Source organism: Armigeres subalbatus, chromosome 1 (assembly GCF_024139115.2).
Source record: "Armigeres subalbatus isolate Guangzhou_Male chromosome 1, GZ_Asu_2, whole genome shotgun sequence".
NCBI lineage: Eukaryota > Metazoa > Arthropoda > Insecta > Diptera > Culicidae > Armigeres > Armigeres subalbatus.
Genome location: NC_085139.1, coordinates 153,018,780 through 153,037,963, shown reverse-complemented (window position 1 = coordinate 153,037,963; position 19,184 = coordinate 153,018,780).

Here is a 19,184-nt window from a genome sequence, read left to right as displayed (position 1 = left end):
TAATTTTATCATCATACAATGTTCTGTGAAATCGTTCTGTAGCATACCAACAGCCGTTTTGCAATTCTGAGCTCAATCGAGCAATTAGAACCAATTTCCAGATCGAATGATTGACGGAGGTGTATTTGTCTATACATTTTGACTGAAATCCCCATACAAACTTCAAATCAATTGCGCCAGCTTATGCAGCAAGCGATTGAGCTGAAATTTTGAGAGATTGATTTCCTCACCCCCTGGGGGGCGCCCCGTGGAATTGAACAACTTTTTGTTAATAAATTAACGTCCAAGTCGGGAGGTTTAATCCCCGGAAATAGGCAATAAACTTTGATTGAACTGAACTTTTTGTTTCCTGGGCCAGTCTACTCTCCACGTTAAATCTCGAAAATCCATCTTCCAGTACGAATTTTTCAAAATTTCAAAAACCACTGACACGATTCAATTTAATAACAGTTGATTCTCTACACTTCATTGGATGCTTTGAGCATGTTTTAGCTCTCGTCCAAATTGTTAAAATGGCGACAAATCACATGGACATTAACAACGTTAACTGGAACAGAGACTAAGCGCCTGCCACTAAGTCAGTCTAAAGCCCCGGTGGCTCATTACAGAAAAGTTCATCTTGGAAGCTGGGCTGTCAACGGCGTTTGGTGCTCATCCTATGGAGTAAGTCAGAGCAGACGCAGTAAAGAAGTTATAATTGCTTCACGTGAGTTGCGTCGGACTATGCGTTTACTCCGGTAGACACTTAGGAATCAGCAAAAACGAGCCGAAGTTTCACAGAACGCATCCACTGCAGCAGCGAAGAAGATTCCGAGCCCCTCTACTGGCATCAATAGACGTAAGCGAGAAGTTTCCGTCAAACGCCCCCAAGCTTTCGAGAGAAAACGCGTGTGTAAGTTAGCAGAAACGAACTGCACCAGCTAAAAGCCTTGGAAGTTGCATTAATTTGACGTCTATGCTGGATTGAAGTTTCCTGTTAGCCTTGCGAACAAAGGCGCAGAATCCAGAGATTGCGAGATAGACCCTTGATTTGATCTAGGATGTTTTCGAGTGGGAAACATTCTCAACACTCTGGGGGTAGTGTTTACATTGACTTTGTCACATACTCATGCAAAGCTTTCAATTTATAACTAAAGAAATGCTAATAGATAACTAAGTTGAAAAGCAGGCCAAGTTTCAACTGGAATTTAGTGCTATGGGAGAAAAGCCTGCGAATTGCGATGCACGTACGCCATTCACTGATTCAACGAAACCGAATGCTAAGCTGTTAGCAAGTTTTCAATAGTAAATATTATCATGCATAAATATTGTAACACACTGAAGTCGGTTTTTACGCGGAGGATATGAATCGCGTAAATTAAAACAACGTGAAAAACCGCGAAAATCCCAAAATATGTCTGAATGAACCACGGAAATCCCAAGATTCGAGTGAAAAAAATCGTATAAAAAGCGATTCCAGTAAAAATAACCGCGTAAAAAGCGACTTCAGTGTACACTGGGTATGAAGCGTTGACTCTTCCTCAATCGAATGGTCCAAGAAAATTGAAAATCCACCGAGAAACGGCTGAGATATTAACAGTCAAAGTCTATCATATTTTCGTGACGTTTTTCGATTTTTTGCAATCGTAAAGTGTACCCCAATATAGAAAAGACAGACGTAGTTCTACGTCAAAAAATATTGTGTAGGAAGCATCATTCGCCAGCAGGAAGATCGAGACCGTGAAGAGACGGAGGAACTGTACCGCGCTAATAACGCACGAAAGTTCTATGAGAAGTTGAACCGTTCACGTAAGGGCCACGTGCCACAGCCCGATATGTGTAAGGATATAAACGGGAACCTTCTTACAAACGAGCGTGAGGTGATCCAAAGGTGGCGGCAGCACTACGAAGAGCACCTGAATGGCGATGTTGCAGACAACGGTGGCGGTATGGTAACGGTAACCTAGGAGCACGCGCGCAGGACATGCGACTTCCGGCTCCGAATCTCCAGGAAATCCAGGAGGAGATCGGCCGGCTGAAAAACAACAAAGCCCCTGGAGTTGACCAACTACCAGGAGAGCTGTTTAAACACGGTGGTGAAGCACTGGCTAGAGCGCTGCATTGCGTGATTACCAAGGTTTGGGAGGATGAGGTTCTGCCGCAGGAGTGGATGGAAGGTGTCGTGTGTCCCATCTACAAAAAGGGCGATAAGCTGGATTGTAGCAACTACCGCGCAATCACATTGCTGAACGCCGCCTACAAGGTACTCTCCCAAATTTTATGCCGTCGACTAACACCAATTGCAAGAGAGTTCGTGGGGCAGTACCAGGCGGGATTTATGGGTGAACGCTCTACCACAGACCAGGTGTTCGCCATACGTCAGGTATTCCAGAAATGCCGCGAATACAACGTGCCCACACATCATCTATTTATCGACTTCAAAGCCGCATATGATACAATCGATCGGGACCAGCTATGGCAGCTAATGCACGAAAACGAATTTCCGGATAAACTGATACGGTTGATCAAGGCGACGATGGATCGGGTGATGTGCGTAGTTCGAGTTTCAGGGGCATTCTCGAGTCCTTTCGAAACCCGTAGAGGGTTACGGCAAGGTGATGGTCTTTCGTGTCTGCTATTCAACATCGCTTTGGAGGGAGTAATACGAAGGGCAGGGATTGACACGAGTGGTACGATTTTCACGAAGCCCGTCCAGTTATTTGGTTTCGCCGACGACATTGATATCATGGCACGTAACTTTGAGAGGATGGAGGAAGCCTACATCAGACTGAAAAGCGAAGCTAAACGGATTGGGCTAGTCATCAACACGTCGAAGACGAAGTACATGATAGGAAGGGGCTCAAGAGAGGTCAATGTGAGCCACCCACCACGAGTTTCTATCGGTGGTGACGAAATCGAGGTGGTTGAAGAATTCGTGTACTTGGGCTCACTGGTGACCGCCGATAACGATACCAACAGAGAAATTCGGAGACGCATAGTGGCTGGAAATCGTACGTACTTTGGACTCCGCAAGACGCCCCGATCGAATAGAGTTCGCCGCCGTACCAAACTGACTATCTACAAAACTCTTATAAGAGCGGTAGTTCTCTACGGACACGAGACCTGGACGATGCTCGTGGAGGACCAACGCGCACTGGGAGTTTTCGAAAGGAAAGTGTTGCGTACCATCTATGGTGGGGTGCAGATGGCGGACGGTACGTGGAGGAGGCGAATGAACCACGAGTTGCATCAGCTGTTGGGAGAACCATCCATCGCCCACACCGCGAAAATCGGAAGACTGCGGTGGGCCGGACACGTAGCCAGAATGTCGGACAGTAATCCGGTGAAAATGGATCTCGACAACGATCCGATGGGAGCAAGAAGGCGAGGTGCTCAGCAGGCGAGGTGGATCGATCAGGTGGAGGACGATTTGCGGACCCTCCGCAGACTGCGTGGTTGGCGAAGTGCAGCCATGGACCGAGCTGAATAGAGAAGACTTTTATGTGCAGCACAGGCCACTCCGGCCTTAGTATGTTAATAAATAAATAAGGAAGCATCATTAGATGATTTTTTAAGGTGAAACTGTATCTTTCGCCACGTTGGGGCGGTCCTGAATAGCTGTGGATGAAATGCAACCAAGAGAAAAAGCCACATCTTTTTAATACAAACACCTTTGAGTAGTACAATTGGACCTTTACCTTTTTCTACTGCGCACTTATTACTCCTACGGTGACTTCGGATGTCTTTTAGTGTGTCAACTCACAATTAACTGTACATAATCTTGGATTAGTTAGAGTATTTAATACAGGGCATCATTTTTATTACCTATAGGAGATAATCACTCTCCGACACGTGATATCGTCTCCCACTTTTTGATCGACACTATAGCTATAACTAAATCCTGATGGAGTTTTGATTATCTATTTAAGGACTAAAGTCCTCACTTCGTGATTACAACTTCACTTTTAAAGAACTTTTGGTCGCTTTTTCCAGAAACATCCCCATAGCTTCATGCGAAAACCAGGAGTGGAGGAGCTGTTCAAACGAGGAGATTTTATTTGGTCCATTTGACCATAGTTCAACTACTACCGACGCGATCTTTGGCGGAAGCTAATCGTTTTTCGATTCGTTATCAGAAATTGGACAAGTTTCATCCAATAACTCTTTGAGCCTACCGTTGATAGTCTGTCTCGTTTTCTTCATATTCAACTTTCTGCAATCATTCGTCGCGATCTCACATACATCAGCGCTGAATCTAGTTTTTGACCATAGGTATATTTTTTTACGTTCTCACGTCCACTAGTTCCCGGACAATATTTCTGATATTTATAATTCCCTCGAGTTCACTAGGGTTGTCCGAGTGATACCGAGTTAGTTTGATATAAAACGTTTGATATGATCGTTGGCTTATCATGTATACAGCCATCATTGGATTTTCTGAACTGTTATAGGGCTTTGCCACCGAGCTTATCTGCGTAAGGCCATGAAAGCAAAACCCATGCCGCCTGCTTTTAACAATCGTGATTGGTTGGCATTTAATATTAGACCCCCATTTCCAGAAGGAGTCCAAAACAATTCAGGATGATTAAAATCGCCGAACTGGAAGACAATGTCTTGCGGTTTTAAACCAGACAAAACAGAATTCAAAGACTCGATGTCCTGCCGAATCAGAATCGTTCCTACGGGTGGTGGTCAGGTGGTAGGTACAGCACACCGATGCTGATAGAGTGATGTTGCAATTGGATCTTCAACCATAGCTGTTCTAAATTATTGCTCACTGGAACCGAATCAATATTGCAACTTATAAAAGACGCAACAGTTGAAACAAATATATAGGGTAATTCGCCAAATGTTGAACGGCTTATTTTGTCGCCTATTGTTGAACGCACGTGCATTTCTTATGGGAGTTCAACAATAGGCGACCAAATTAGCCGTTCAACATTTGGCGGTTTCCCCTACTATAGATGAATCAACTGGGTCCGCGACGTTGGGCATAAGTACGTTAAGCATAAGTACGTTAGGCATAACGGACGGTAGGCATAATGTACGTTAGGCACATCTGCCGATCTACATACGTAGATAACACAGATTTATTCCTTTTACGCTGTTAAATTACCGATCCCCTGGTCAAAATTATGGCAATATGCCCCAGCCAAGCAAATACTATTTTAATCTCTTAGGTGGACCGATTTTCATGGGTATATTAACCTCACAGTTTGCCATGCTGATGCCATCTGATATTTAGAAAATCTCGACGATATTGATAATATTCTGTTACCGGAAAACTCATAGAGGCACTACGCCTTTCAGCCGCTAGCTCGTAGGGAACAGCGCACCATGTGTCGGTTAATCAACATTCTGATATAGGCAGAGCGTGGAGGCGCTTGGTACATCGTAGCGTATTGCCACTAGGACGTTTTGCCGGTTTTTCATCCAAATGTGAAAATTCTCTGTTTTTCCTACCTTCTAATTTACTATTTCCACACTTTTCTCATCTAACCTACATAATTTTAGGCTTGCACACAACCGGAGGATGTCTTACAATCTTGTATAAGAACCTGTAAAAATGAGCATATTTTTATAGGTTCTTATACTCAACCGCGGTAAGTATGGGAGAATATTCAAAAAGGGGTTCTGGTCAAGAGAGTTATGGGCCTTATCCCCAAAAATTCTATTCTGGAATACCACCTTATTTTGTTGGGGCGAACTGAAAAATGTAAACATTCTCACGAATATAGATAAACAAGTAGCGGATCTCGAGCGAGCTAAGGACGTTATTGCGTGTATTATCAATCAGATGGCTTCAACTTTCAAATGGTACATTAGTAAGAATAATTTTTAAATCTGCAGCTCTGTCCCGGTCTTATTGTAAAAGTTGTGTCGACCAGATCGAGATCGTTCAATGTATATCTGTTAGCATAGCTGTTCGGAATCTGCGTGGTGTTTTCCGAGTGTTCCGCCAGATGAATATCATTCTTCTTGAATTTGATGCACCGATAAATTGAATATTAGCGTCTCATGTGGCTGGGCTAAATGGGTCGCAGCGCCATAATACAAACTAGAAAAATAAATAGATGGCTTTAAAAATAAATAATAAAATCCAATTAGAGTGGTTTTATAAGCTATGTATAAAAATATTAAATTGAATTTTAAATATTGTCCTGATGCAATCATGCTTGGCAAGCATGCTAAGCACCTTATTGTTTAATTCTGTAATATGTCATTCGACCATGCATACCTGTGCATGATTATAGTTTCAAGTGATATACCAACCCACTTCAAACCTGACCTACACCATGTGATGGTTTCTAATACAAGATGAATCATATCTATATTATGATAGTAATCTTCTGCTATGTGCACAAATAAACGCCAAACTCATTCCAGGGTGGCTGTGATGAGGCGCTTGTTTGGTCACCGATGAATAATGAAGTGAATTCGAGAAAATAGATTTTAGAATCATCTGTTTCGTTTGGCCCAAAGGCGAGACGAACCATAATCAATCATCTTTACTCGCTTGTTCTGCTTCTACCCATGGCAAACAATACGCGAGTACGATTTTATGCAGACGATAGTGCGCAAAAATGCAAAGTTGAGATCCTTTGAGGGGAAGGAATTTATTGATTTTTTTTTTCTGTCGTTGTTGGAATGAAAATTCTCATTATTGGAATGCTTGGATTTTTTGCTGCTCTTTGGCATGAAGTAGAAAAAAAGTCTGAAAACATTCCATATCGTATCTCCGGGATAGCATGCGTTAAATCACAGCCCGATCATCATCCACGACGACCCTCAACTTCTCAACATGACAACCCCCATCGTCTGTGTGGGGAGCAAAAAAATCCCGAGCCGGATGGGAACTGGATGAGATTTCTTAATGCGCACCAGAAAGGTATCAGGGATGTTTAGATATTCAAATGTTAACATCGGTCAATACTTGATTTCATGGCTTCGGGGCATGCATCCACCGGTTGATTAAAAGTGCCTTAATTCAAGGAGTATTTAAGCATGTGCTAATTTGGTGGGAAGGAGGCTTCTCTGCTCAAAGTTAAATTCAACTTATTATGTATGATTAAGGAGCAATTTGCAATAAAGGTGTTTGTTATTTTGTAATCAATAATTTTAATTTGTATTATCCGATGACTTCCCTATATTTACCAGTATTATCTCAAGTACGAAAGATTTCTCGTATATTTAAACAAAAAATACACAAGAGAGAACGATTCTTACAGTTCTGTATAAAGTCTAAAGCTAATTCTAATATCTTCTAATCCCGATAAAAATTAAAAATTTGAGAATCTACAACTCTAACAAGAATCTGCAATTCTAACAAGAATCGACAATTCCAACAGGAATTACAATTCTAATAAGAATCTGCGATTATTATAATAATCTACACTTCTGAAAATAATCTATAATTCTAGTAAGAATATATTATTCTATATTATTCTAAGAAGACTCTGTAATTCTAATAATAATCTATAATTCTAATAAGAATATAATTATAGTAAGAATTTAAAAAATATAATAAGAATTTACTATTCTATTAATAATATGCCATTCTAATAAAAATTTATTATTCCAAGAATGATTCGAACATCCAAGTTTGAGTTTGTAAATCCAATAAGAAATTACAACTCTATTCATGTTTTGTGATTCCAACAAGAATTCACACTTCTAATAAGATCTAAACAGTTTTTTTTAATTCATATTAAAGAATTAATAATTCTTATATGTTTTTAACTATAAAGTGAGGTCTTCTTATTGGAAACTTAGTGATGAGTTCTTAAGTTTTGATAATTTACTTCGGTGATTATGCCTTTGTCGTGCATTAGATTATTTAGAACTTATTTATATGTAAATCGTATTTCGGCCATAGCCTTTGATAGTCCGATCTGGTCAATTTGCAATAGGAAATATTGGGACTCCCCGTCGAGTGCAACTTGATGCAAGCAAATCGGTTCAAGATAAGCTCCTAAAACATGAGTGAGTTTTATTTTGCGCACATACACACTAGGGTGGCTCAAACTAGTATAGGTAAAACTTTTTTCAATTTTTTTTTGATGGGCCGCCCATTTATTCGGTTCTATCTGATGACCTGATGGTCTGGACAAAATTTCAGCCAAATCGGTCAACGTTTGGGCGGTGCTATCTTCTTATCTTCACGTGTTGATGACTAGACCGATCCGCTTGGCTTCCCTCTTCAGTCTGATGTAGGCTTCCTCCATCTTCTTAAAGTTACGTGCCATATCTATGTCGTCGGCGAAGCCAAATAGCTGGACGGACTTATTGAAAATTGTACAACTCGTGTTAATCCCTGCTCTTCGTATTACCCCTTCCAAAGCGATGTTGAATAGCAGACACGAAAGACTATCACCTTGCCGTAACCCTCTGCGGGTTTCGAAGGGACACGAAAATGCTCCTGAAACTCGAACTACGCACATCACCCGATCCATCGTCGCTTTGATCAACCGTGTCAGTTTATCCGGAAATCCGAGTTCATGCATTATCTGCCATAGCTGGTCCCGATCGATTGTATCATATGCGGCTTTGAAGTCAATAAATAGATGATGTGTGGGCACGTTGTATTCGCGGCATTTCTGCAGTACTTGGCGAATGAACGATGTTCATGTTTTTATTTTGAGAAGTTTCATTTTTAATCAACAAGTGTCGTCGTCGGGGTGACAATGGGTCAAATGGGGGTGAGAATGGGTAACTGTTTCAACAACCTAGAATGCTTGTAGATTGGATTGAATGCATCTGAGGGCAAGAATACTAAGATACCTTTTTGAACCATTTTGGTCTACGACCTCCAGACTGCCGGTGAAAGCGATGATCCATTCTCACCCCCAGACCCATTTTCACCCCCGATGGCGGTAGCTTCATGTGACTGTTCATTTCTATAGTTTTTAATTAAGATACCCGAGATACCGATTGATCGAAAGAAAAACTTTTCAAAAATCCACCACTTCTTAACTACTGAGCCTATAACCTACCTGGAAACCTGGTTGGCTACAGCGTCGATAAACCTATGCCTGACGTATTGTAGAGCTCCATATTCGTCGGTCTTGGACGATGTTCCTTCAGTTTCCACAAAGGTTTAAGATCCCCAAAACCGCTTCCACCGCGTGAACCGACCTTTTTTTAACAATAGAGGATGCATTTGCGCACTGGCCCAGCACAATTGCTAGTAATTTCCCATCGGGACTGCTCTTTCAGCTTGGAAACTTTCTTGACTTCCCTGGGTATAAATGTATCATCGTCTTAGCCTCATGATAAACGAATGCAAAAATGGTAGCTCGGGCTAGAAACCTTGCAGTTAACAACTGTTTTTTTTCTTCCTGAACAATGGAGGGGGAATCTGCTCAACAGACATCCTGGGTTGACCAGGAAGTGCTGGGTTAGGGGCCACCTCCAATGAGGGAGGCAGGACTGCATCCCCGAACAGCTAAACCGTCGTCATTGTCGCCAAGCTCATCGTCCCTTCGGTACAACCAGAAAGTAATGCTTCAAAGGGGGGCCAGTGCATGACGCACCCTCGAGGTTAGCTGCGTGTCCTTGCAGCATCGAACATCGTGACTCGCTTTTTTAGAAGAACACCATGGTATCGTGCCAGCGCATTGCCGGCTTTCCAGGTGGCCTTACCACGCCCTATGTCCTCGGAAGGTGGGCAGGGTCGACTTCGCGCCTGCTTCCCTCTGCACGACTGGTATCAAGAATGATGATGCCGCGTGCACCCCAAATTGACCTTTCTGCGATAGGGCCTATTCGCCAGCACACAGAGGGACTTGTCGACGCGGTGCCTACGCCTGCCCCAGCCTTGACGAGGACCCCTTTCCGTCCTCGGGCTCGGAACCCGCCCGGTTGACCGACGCCGCGAAAGCGACGTTTTTTTTTTTTTTGCTCACTTTGACACTCTGCTGCCATGCCTCGAGATGTCAATAGCGGTAAGTACCATCAATAGTACCATCAATACTACCATCAACGATACGACCTTCCTGCCTCGGCATGAACAGTCCATACTGAATCTTACTCACTCTTCTGCCTTGCCTCCAGGAGTCGCCGATCTCTATCCGGTACACCAACACCACCGCCTTCTTAATCGGAATCATTGATCTGAATGCCTTGAGCAGAGGTTGCAAGGCGGAAAAACTAGTATAGTTTACCATTTCCATCCTTTCCTTTTCTTCAGCATGACTCAAATTCTGTTGCTCACAACTTATTTCATCTCGCCTACGAAATTCACTGACCAACTCGTAGAGGCTTTGAGCAAAATGAAGCTCTTTTTCGGTCATCTGAGCACTGACTTCCAGCTCAGCGGCGCAGTGAATCATTGCCTTCAGCAACGGGGAATTTTTCGCGACAATTTTATCGAGGGAAACACCTTTGTTCTCCATTTCGCACAAGATTTTTGTTTTGTTTCGAACACGAAAAATGCGTCCAACACAAGGGGTGGGACGCTGAGCACAATGTGCCAAGCACACATTTTACAGTGTATTGGAACAACGTGGAGCAACCAATTCACAAACTGTGGCACACTGTTGCACACTTTTGACATGCAAACTTCTAGACGTCAAAATTTGGCAACCCGGCCGAATATTGTCATTCAATCCTTATTTCAAACATAATCAACCATTGTTAACCTTTTGTTTTGCACATATGAATTAGCAGATTTATCCGGAAGAAGCATCGGTTATTGCGAAAGGAAATGCAAGTGGTTATTTGTCGAGTCAGAAAACTTCATCCAATTCAAAACTTCAGATATCTATCATAATCATCTCAGATATAAACTATCGACTAGCAACCAGTGGCATTACTTAACATTGGCATGTGGATTCGACGGGTTGAAGAGTGATTTTTTTCTTGCAAAAATGGATGGATCGGCTTCGGGTTGATTAATTGCAAGTAGAAAACGATTTCCACACGGCTGTTTCATGTGGGCGAAAGACGCAAACTTTGACTTTTCTCGCAAATATATCGTTAATAAGGATCGCTCTGAGCTAACTACTACTGGGAACCGGTAGAGCTCCGCGCATTCTAATCGATGGAAGTGAAAAAGAACATGAGCAAGCCAAGGAGCAAGCTCTATTTTTCCGGAATCAGCGGATAAAGTCAATGATTTTGTATGCAACTTTTGCCCTTATGAAACAACAATGTCGACTTACTTATTCTCCTTCTGCCTCTGGAATCTTATCTATTTTCTTCTGTACAGGATTCCTCGCAGAAATCCGAATAACCTGTACCCTCCCCCCGTCGATACCTTTTGAAAATTCAACTCAATAATAAAGAAACTCGATGCTCTTTTAGAGGTCAATTCCTCAAACACTAGATCAGCGTCATTTTGAATCGATGTTTATTTGCCATCGGTTTAGATCATCGGAAATAGTAACCAGCTGAGAGTATCCATAATGTGTGAGGATAAACCCGGTTATTATTTGTGAATTTATATGAATTTGTTCTGCCCAGTTAGGATGATGCGATGTGGCGCGACGCTAGCTCAATCTTCTGTGTTACGGTTCTTCCACCTCCAGTGTTGTAGAAGCTCATCTTTTCAGGAGCATTCAACTTAATGCTGCTTACAAAGATCCTTAGGAAGCGGGCGAAATGAAAATTTGTTCCAGCAAATTTTTCAAGTTTTGACAGGTCACCTGACTGCTCGAACAGAGTTGCCAAATTGTGTCATTTTGTCAAATATAAAATACGGCACATCGTGGCACACTGAAGCACAAATATTAAATTGGGCACGAATTGTATTGTGCTCAGCGACTCTCCCCTTGGTCCAACACCATTTGCAATCGAGAAAACAACAAAGCTGTCACTGATCATTTTACGTCTTCTTTCTCTTCTTCATGCTTTCGCATGCTTTGCTTGTCATTTATTTCGCCGCAGATAGCCACAGTAGATTTGCGCTACTTTTCAACACTGTCGATTGCGCTACTTTGCACCGAGAGAACAGGTATTTTTTTTTTCACTTTTTGAGATGGCGGATTCAACTTCGATTCACAATTTCACTTGGTACAATTTGATACGCACATTCGAATAGCACACATTATTGACGACACAGCAAATGTTCGACCATGGTTGAACATATTAGTAAGCAAAATATCAGGCTTTAGTTCAGAGGACTGACTCTTTCAGATTTGTCTGGATCGCGTTTATATTCCAGAACCAATTTTTCATAGTGTTTCATTTTTCGTCATGGTAAACACTGATGATAGTTTCACAAATTCTTCTTTTTTCTTCGGGACAATCTGGCATGGTTCTTCTTTTCACAGTTCTGGTCGAGGTTCTGGTGATCTTAACACTGCTTTAGGGTTTAGCTGCTTTAGCACAAAACGGATACACGAAAATGACGGAAATTCTACCGACGGCGACGAACAACACACCGACACGACCCGATCCGGTTCGAAGGACCATTTTATGTTTACACACATAAGAGCGTCTCTGGTGGATTGTCGGTGTTTGATTACCACTGGAGTTCCACAAATGATAATTGAATAATGATCGCGATGCTAGTCTGTTTGAACGATTGGTTATTGGGTTATTGGTTAGCGGGTCAGTACTACACGGTTTTACACATAACAGATTGCTTCTATTTCGATTTATGACTAAACACAGCTACTTATCTTAGCACAAGAACATTGACTTGTATTTCATAAATTTGGAAGGTGGACTGTAACACTTGACGGAATTACTGAGACCGGACACTACAGTAACTAACAATGATGACTATCTATTTCGTGCTCTTTCACTATGACTCGTTTATTAAGACGGACTATTTCGACGGACTATTACGACGGACTATTACGACAGACTATTACGACAGACTATTTATTACGGACTATTAACTTTCTTAGTTGCGGACTAGGGTTAAATACCCTTCGAAATGTATGGAATCTAATAGCTTATTGTTTATCTTACAATGTGCTTATTTACATCGGTCATTGATCTTCATTGTCTTAAATATCATTTATCTATATTGGCGGGAAAATACTGGAAGTATTTCTGAGTAATTGCGGTTGCATACTAGTCAGGCAATTGAAATCAAATCTTATCGTTATCAACTGATGCTTTCAATTTTCAATGAGATCAGTAATCTACTTTAGACTGGTGTATTTTCTATAAGGCCTGAACATTGCCCTTCGCTCACTTTTAAATCCACTTGGATATAAAATCTTCATGCCTGCCGTATCCTAATAGGCCCCTTATTCTATCATGGACATGTACGTCTAAGTTTGGAAGATGATATTAGCATTTCCATACGATTGTAAAAAGCGTTTAACGCAGTAGTTATACACTCATCTAATTAATTATAAAATTATCAAAACTTGGCATACGACGAGTTCGAACAATTCCGTTTGTACAGCACTTGATTGTACCTTTCTTATTCTTCTTCTATGGATCTACAATCCAACTGAAATTTGGCCTGCTTTTCAACTTAGTATTATATTAGCATTTCCTCAGTTATTAATTGAAAGCTTTTCTATGCCCGCCATCGCATGAGTATGTATCTTGTGTGGCAAGTACAGTGGATACACTATGCCCAGGGTGTCGAGAATGTTTCCAACCCGAAAACATCCTAGACCGGAACCGAGAATTGGACTCGCCATCTCCGGATTGCCAATCCTACGCCTTTGCTCGCAAGGCTACTGGAGACCCCATTGTACCTTTAACAGATAAGTATTTCGATCTCAACAGTAAGGCCGTCTTCAGTGTCTCGTACTTGACTGGACTTTTCTTATCAATTATCAATATTTTTCACGAAATTAAAGGTGAACAATGCTACTTCAGCGTGGCTATAAAGTTGAACCACGTTGAAAGTAACTGTGTCCGATTCCCGGTCTGGTCTAGACAATTTTTGTTTTGAAAGTTTTTTTTTTCAACTTCACTATGCATACAAGAATCATCGTAACAGCCACATAATGTACGAATGGAAAAATGGTAAATTGACATATAATCCTAGCAGTTGATTGCTGTGGAAGTGCTGAATAAACACTGAGCTGTGAGGCGACATCCCACACTGCAAATAGTTTTGAAAATTCAACGACGTGTAAAATTGTAGCTAATCCCATCAAACGAATCAACATTCGTTAATCGATATTCAATTAAATTTGACTGAATTTTACAAGCAAGCACAGTTGAAATTTATTTTCATTTAAAAGATCCCTAAGATCCATTGAGTAATACGTTTATTTGCGTGCTTCAAATATGTGCAGTGCATGATTTTGACGTAGGACTTACGTCTCTCTTCACTATACCGGGTGTCATTTCAATATTTCTAAATCGACCGCGTTACGCTGTGTTGAAAGATTTTGAATGATAATAGCGTTTGTCCCAGTGAACGGATCTCTTCGGAAAACCCCTTAATCGACAGATCTCAGGTATGCCTTTCATATTCATACTTGATATGACCCGAAAAACTTGTTTCAATAGGCCTAAAACTGTTTTCGGAGCAAAACATTGACTGCACTGAAACCTATAAATATGGGTACCGCTTGTTCCTCGCGTCATTTGTTCGCTTGATTCTGATGGGTGCAGACGCTAGCGGATAAGCTGCAACTGCGCACCAAAATAAGCCATAAAATAGGGTGGCGCGATTCTTCCTTCTCATTCTGTTCAGAACTTTCAACGGGATATTATCATCATCAACGATGAATAAAACCGGGGTGCTACCCAGCACCATGAATCAGTTTTTTGACGAACATCAAGTGGAACACAGCAGCAGAAGAAGCAGCCCAGCGTAGACCACACACCGCAACAGTGCCGAGCAGAGACCCGCAGCAGAAACGAGCCGAGACCAGCCGGCCTCAGTATTGAGCCGAGACCGGCCGGCATCAGTGTTGAGCAGAGAAAGGTGAAGAGAGAAAAAGAGAAAAAGTTACAACGTTCTAGAATGGTTTCCTGCCAGAATCTCCCTTGGTCAACAAGTTTCCTTTGAAAGAGTTAATTTCCGGCCCTTATCAGGGCGAAGAGAGTTAGTGATAATTTTCGCAATAGGTTGGAATTCGTCGCTTTTACGGCGGTGTTCTAGATGAAATCGTTTGTGTGTGTTTTGGTTTCGAGCAAGAAACTCCCACGGTCAACCAGTTGCTTTTGAAAGAGTTAATTTCCGGCCCTTATCAGGGCCAAGAGAGTTGTTTATAATTTTCACTGGTTCGTCGGTCGCTGCATTCAGGCAGTTTGCATCCCGCTGGTTCCATTGGGGAACCAGCACACGTCGCACACCCCAGAGCACCCAGTTTCAGTTTCACAGTCCATTGCAACATGACGCAACAGATGGAGATAGAAAATGTATGCCATCAAAGCAAACGGTTCTTCTGAGAGCCACTGATACTTACTAAAGAGTTTAATATTAAAGCTTTCAATACCTTTCGCTTTAAAAATAGTACTTTTGTGCCAAATTCAATCTTCTAGAGATAAAATGTTATACGCAAGTAGCAGATTTTCAAGATTTTCGTGGCCAATTAACAATATCCCAAAACGGAATGCTATGAATCGATTTTTTATCTATTGGATTTATTTGAATTTTGGATTTATTTGACATTTGATAAAAAAATATGTAGAAAAATGACTCTTTGATACTTTCTAAAAGATTGCTGGAACATTTTTGATTATTATTGTTCGACGTAGTTTTCAGTGTTGGTTGAAGAATAGATGGTGCTACAAATGGTGAAGGAGGAGCCAACAAGCGGTTTACAATAGTCTTATTCATCAAAGGGGTGGACCTTCGGCTAGAGTTGTTCTGATATAATGACAAAATCATGGCTCATGCGAGTGCAGTTCCGGCTTAAATTTTATCTTGACCAGCCGGCAGGGAACCAACATCCAACGACAGCGAGAATAATGGTGGCATCTCTAGAAGTCAAAGACTTATCTTTTTTCATATGTTCATCAATGATAAAAATATTAACATTTAATAAAAAATCGATTGATAACTTTTTGTTTTGAGATATTTTTTCTAAATTGGTCACGAAAATGGTAATAATAATGATATCGCCGTTTTCTTATTCCAATATGTGAGAGATTTTAGCATACTTTTATAAAAATAGCCCTAAAAATATCTCTATGAAATTGATTCCTAAAATTTATATATTGAGTGTAAGTTGTTCGTGAACAATTTGGGAAAATGTTCTCGAAATAGAGAGTTATCATGGGCATTTGGTAATGTTGGTTTCATTATTTACATAACTAAACAGCTAATGTATTTTGCGCTACTTCTAAAAGATTGGTAGAAAGTTGTTGATTATTCTTGTTCTAAGTGATTTACGATATCGGTCGATAAAAAGGTGGTGCCAAAGAACGGCATACAACGCTAACAATACCAAAAAGGCGGAGTTTGAAACTCAAAACATTGATTACATGGGACAAATTATTTCCTCTTGATTGGTCAATTTAAAGGAGGAGCCAATAAGTGGTTTAAAACTGTATTATCCATCGAAAAGGCGGAGCTTCGGCTCCGGCTTCTGAGTTCCTGTGCTATGCTGAAGAAATCATGACAAAATATTTTCATTTCGAATCATTTCGTCTTGTCACTTGAGGAAACGATGGTCCCAATCTTGTAAAGAAAATCTCCGACGGCAAAATTACCAATCCAAACGAGACTTGCATGGTCTCTGCTGCTCTCGACGACACAAGATGATCGCTACCGACACTGCCGCTGCGATTGATGTTCGTCCGCTCAATCGATTTACATTTGATTTACAATGGTACAGATGAATCCAAGTAAAGAAATAAGAACTAGACAACCGACGCTGTTAACTTTGACAGATCCTACAGCACAGCATAGGATAATTTGAACTTTTGAAGTACATATTTGAAGGTTTTTTTTGACGTAGGACTTATGTCTTTCTTTACTATACAGGGTGTCATTTCAATATTTTGGCATCGAGAGCGTTATGCTGGAATAGAAGATTTTGAAGGTGAATAGCGTCCATCTGACTGAACAGATTTATACAACAAACCCCTTAATCAAAAGATTATAAGTACACGTTTCATATTCATCATTGATTAGACACGAAGAGCTTGTTTCAATAGGCCTAAAACTGTTTTCAATGCAAAGTAACCATTACCGCGTTCTGATTGGTGCAGACACCAGCGAATGAGCTGCCGCTGGGTCTGCTGAGAAGGCATAAGTGTTGAGCCGAGACTGGCCGGCATTGGTATCGAGCCGAAACAAGTTGAAGAAAATCAAGAGAAAGAACTGCAATGTTCTTGAAGAAATCGCGCGTGTGTGTGTGTGTTTTGGTTTCGAGTAAAGAAACCCCCTCGGTCAACCAGTTCCCCGAAAGGAGTTAATTTTCGGCCCTTATCAGGGCCAAGAGAGTTAATAATAATTTTCGCAATTGGGTGGCATTCGTCACTAGTTCGTCGCATGCTGCATTAAGGCAATTCGCATCCCGCTGGTTCCATTGAAGAAACAGCACACGTCAAGCATATACGCTGCATGAAGATAGCTTTGGTTTTGCGCTCCACCCAGGAGCACACAGCATCAGCCTTACAGTCCTTACAGTACGCTGCAACATGACGCAACAGATGGACATAGAAAATGTTTATTTTCAAAGCATACGGTTCTTCTGAGAGCCATTGATAGACTTATTAAAGAGTTCTTAAAAATTCTAAAATACTCTAGAGATAAAATGTTATACGCGAATAGCAGATTTGCAAGATTTTTTCATAACCGTTACATAACAAGAACTGTGACATATAATGAAATAAATCATAAAAAAATTCCACTATTAGATGAAAAATCGATTGAGAGCTTTTCTTTTTGAGATATTTTTTCCTATATTGCTCATGAAAATTGTTATAATAATGTTTGGGCTGTTATCGCCGATTTTTTATACAAATTAGATGACGTGAGAGATTTGGATATATTATACATCTTCAAAGGCATGGTCAAGTCAAGTCCTACGTCCACTTCGCGGTTATGTCACAGACATTACCCACTGTTCGTTTTTTTTCTGTGAAGTTGGGGATGTAATGTCAGAAAAGATACAAGAAGCAGTATACGAAAGCTTGCGAAAAAAATATTTTGAATGAATTCATCTCGAAACAATTTCCTTTCTAGATTTTCACTGTGAGGGTCGACTTTTATTCTAATATTTTTATTGGAAAACAAATTTTAAGTTCAAATAACACATCAGAAAATCATAGATGTTGGGCGAGCCGTTCTTCATGATCATAGTTTTTCTATTCGGCATACAAAATACCATGGTGAGCTTAAATGCGTTTCCATGCAATGAAACGTTGAACACCATTGCAGTGAAAATCTAAAAGTACAAACTGTTTGCTGATTAACCCATACGAATCAAATTAATCGTAATGTTTTGTATTTTTCCTATCATTTGCAAAATTGATCTACAAATTAGCGTAAAAAACTGGTGAAATAATAACAAAGAAAATCATCGGTCAAGAAGGCACGTAGACATAATGTTATAAGGCATATCCAATTACAAAACGTCGACTAGGGTAGACTTCTCTTTCTTTCGTATGTACGCCTGTACTGGAGCTACTACCCCCAGAACTAAAATTATTTGTTCCAAAATGTTGATTTCATCTGCTCGGTTTCAATTGTACAAACCGTTGTTAGCGTGTACATGTTTCAAGCTACTTAATCGAAAGTAAATACTTCTTCTTGCAAGTTGATCAAAATGTAATTTTCATTTTTTTGCATGATTATCCGCGCATTGGGCAGGAATGTTTTTGATGCAGTTGTTGAAAAATAACATAAATTAAACTGCGTTTAATATTGAATGCATAAATTTCGAAGCTTTTTTTTGACGATGTGTATGGAAGTATGTGTGAAGATTATGTTACGCGTTGTGTGTGCTGCGCAGTAGGCTGAAAGAAAATGTTCATTTGCAAGATGATCTCCGCGGTAATGGTTAAAATCGTAATTCCGTGCTCCCATGGCCTTCATGGTGCTCATAAGCAAACACATTTATCTTTTTCGACTCATACTTCTTATTTTTAATTTCGGAGCTGACCGCGTACCATGGTGTGCCTCACTTGCACCTTTGATGTCCATCTTGCACCACTGACACTGACTGCGCGCCGTGGACAAAAGAATTCCATGTATAGAAAAGAGGGGAATCCGCTGCGTTTGCTCGCCGGCCACAGCCGTGGACGGTCTTGTCTGTGATGGCGATTCTTCATTGCGTTTAAAGAAACGCTGCGGGTTCGATGAGATGAGTATATAATTTTTCGAT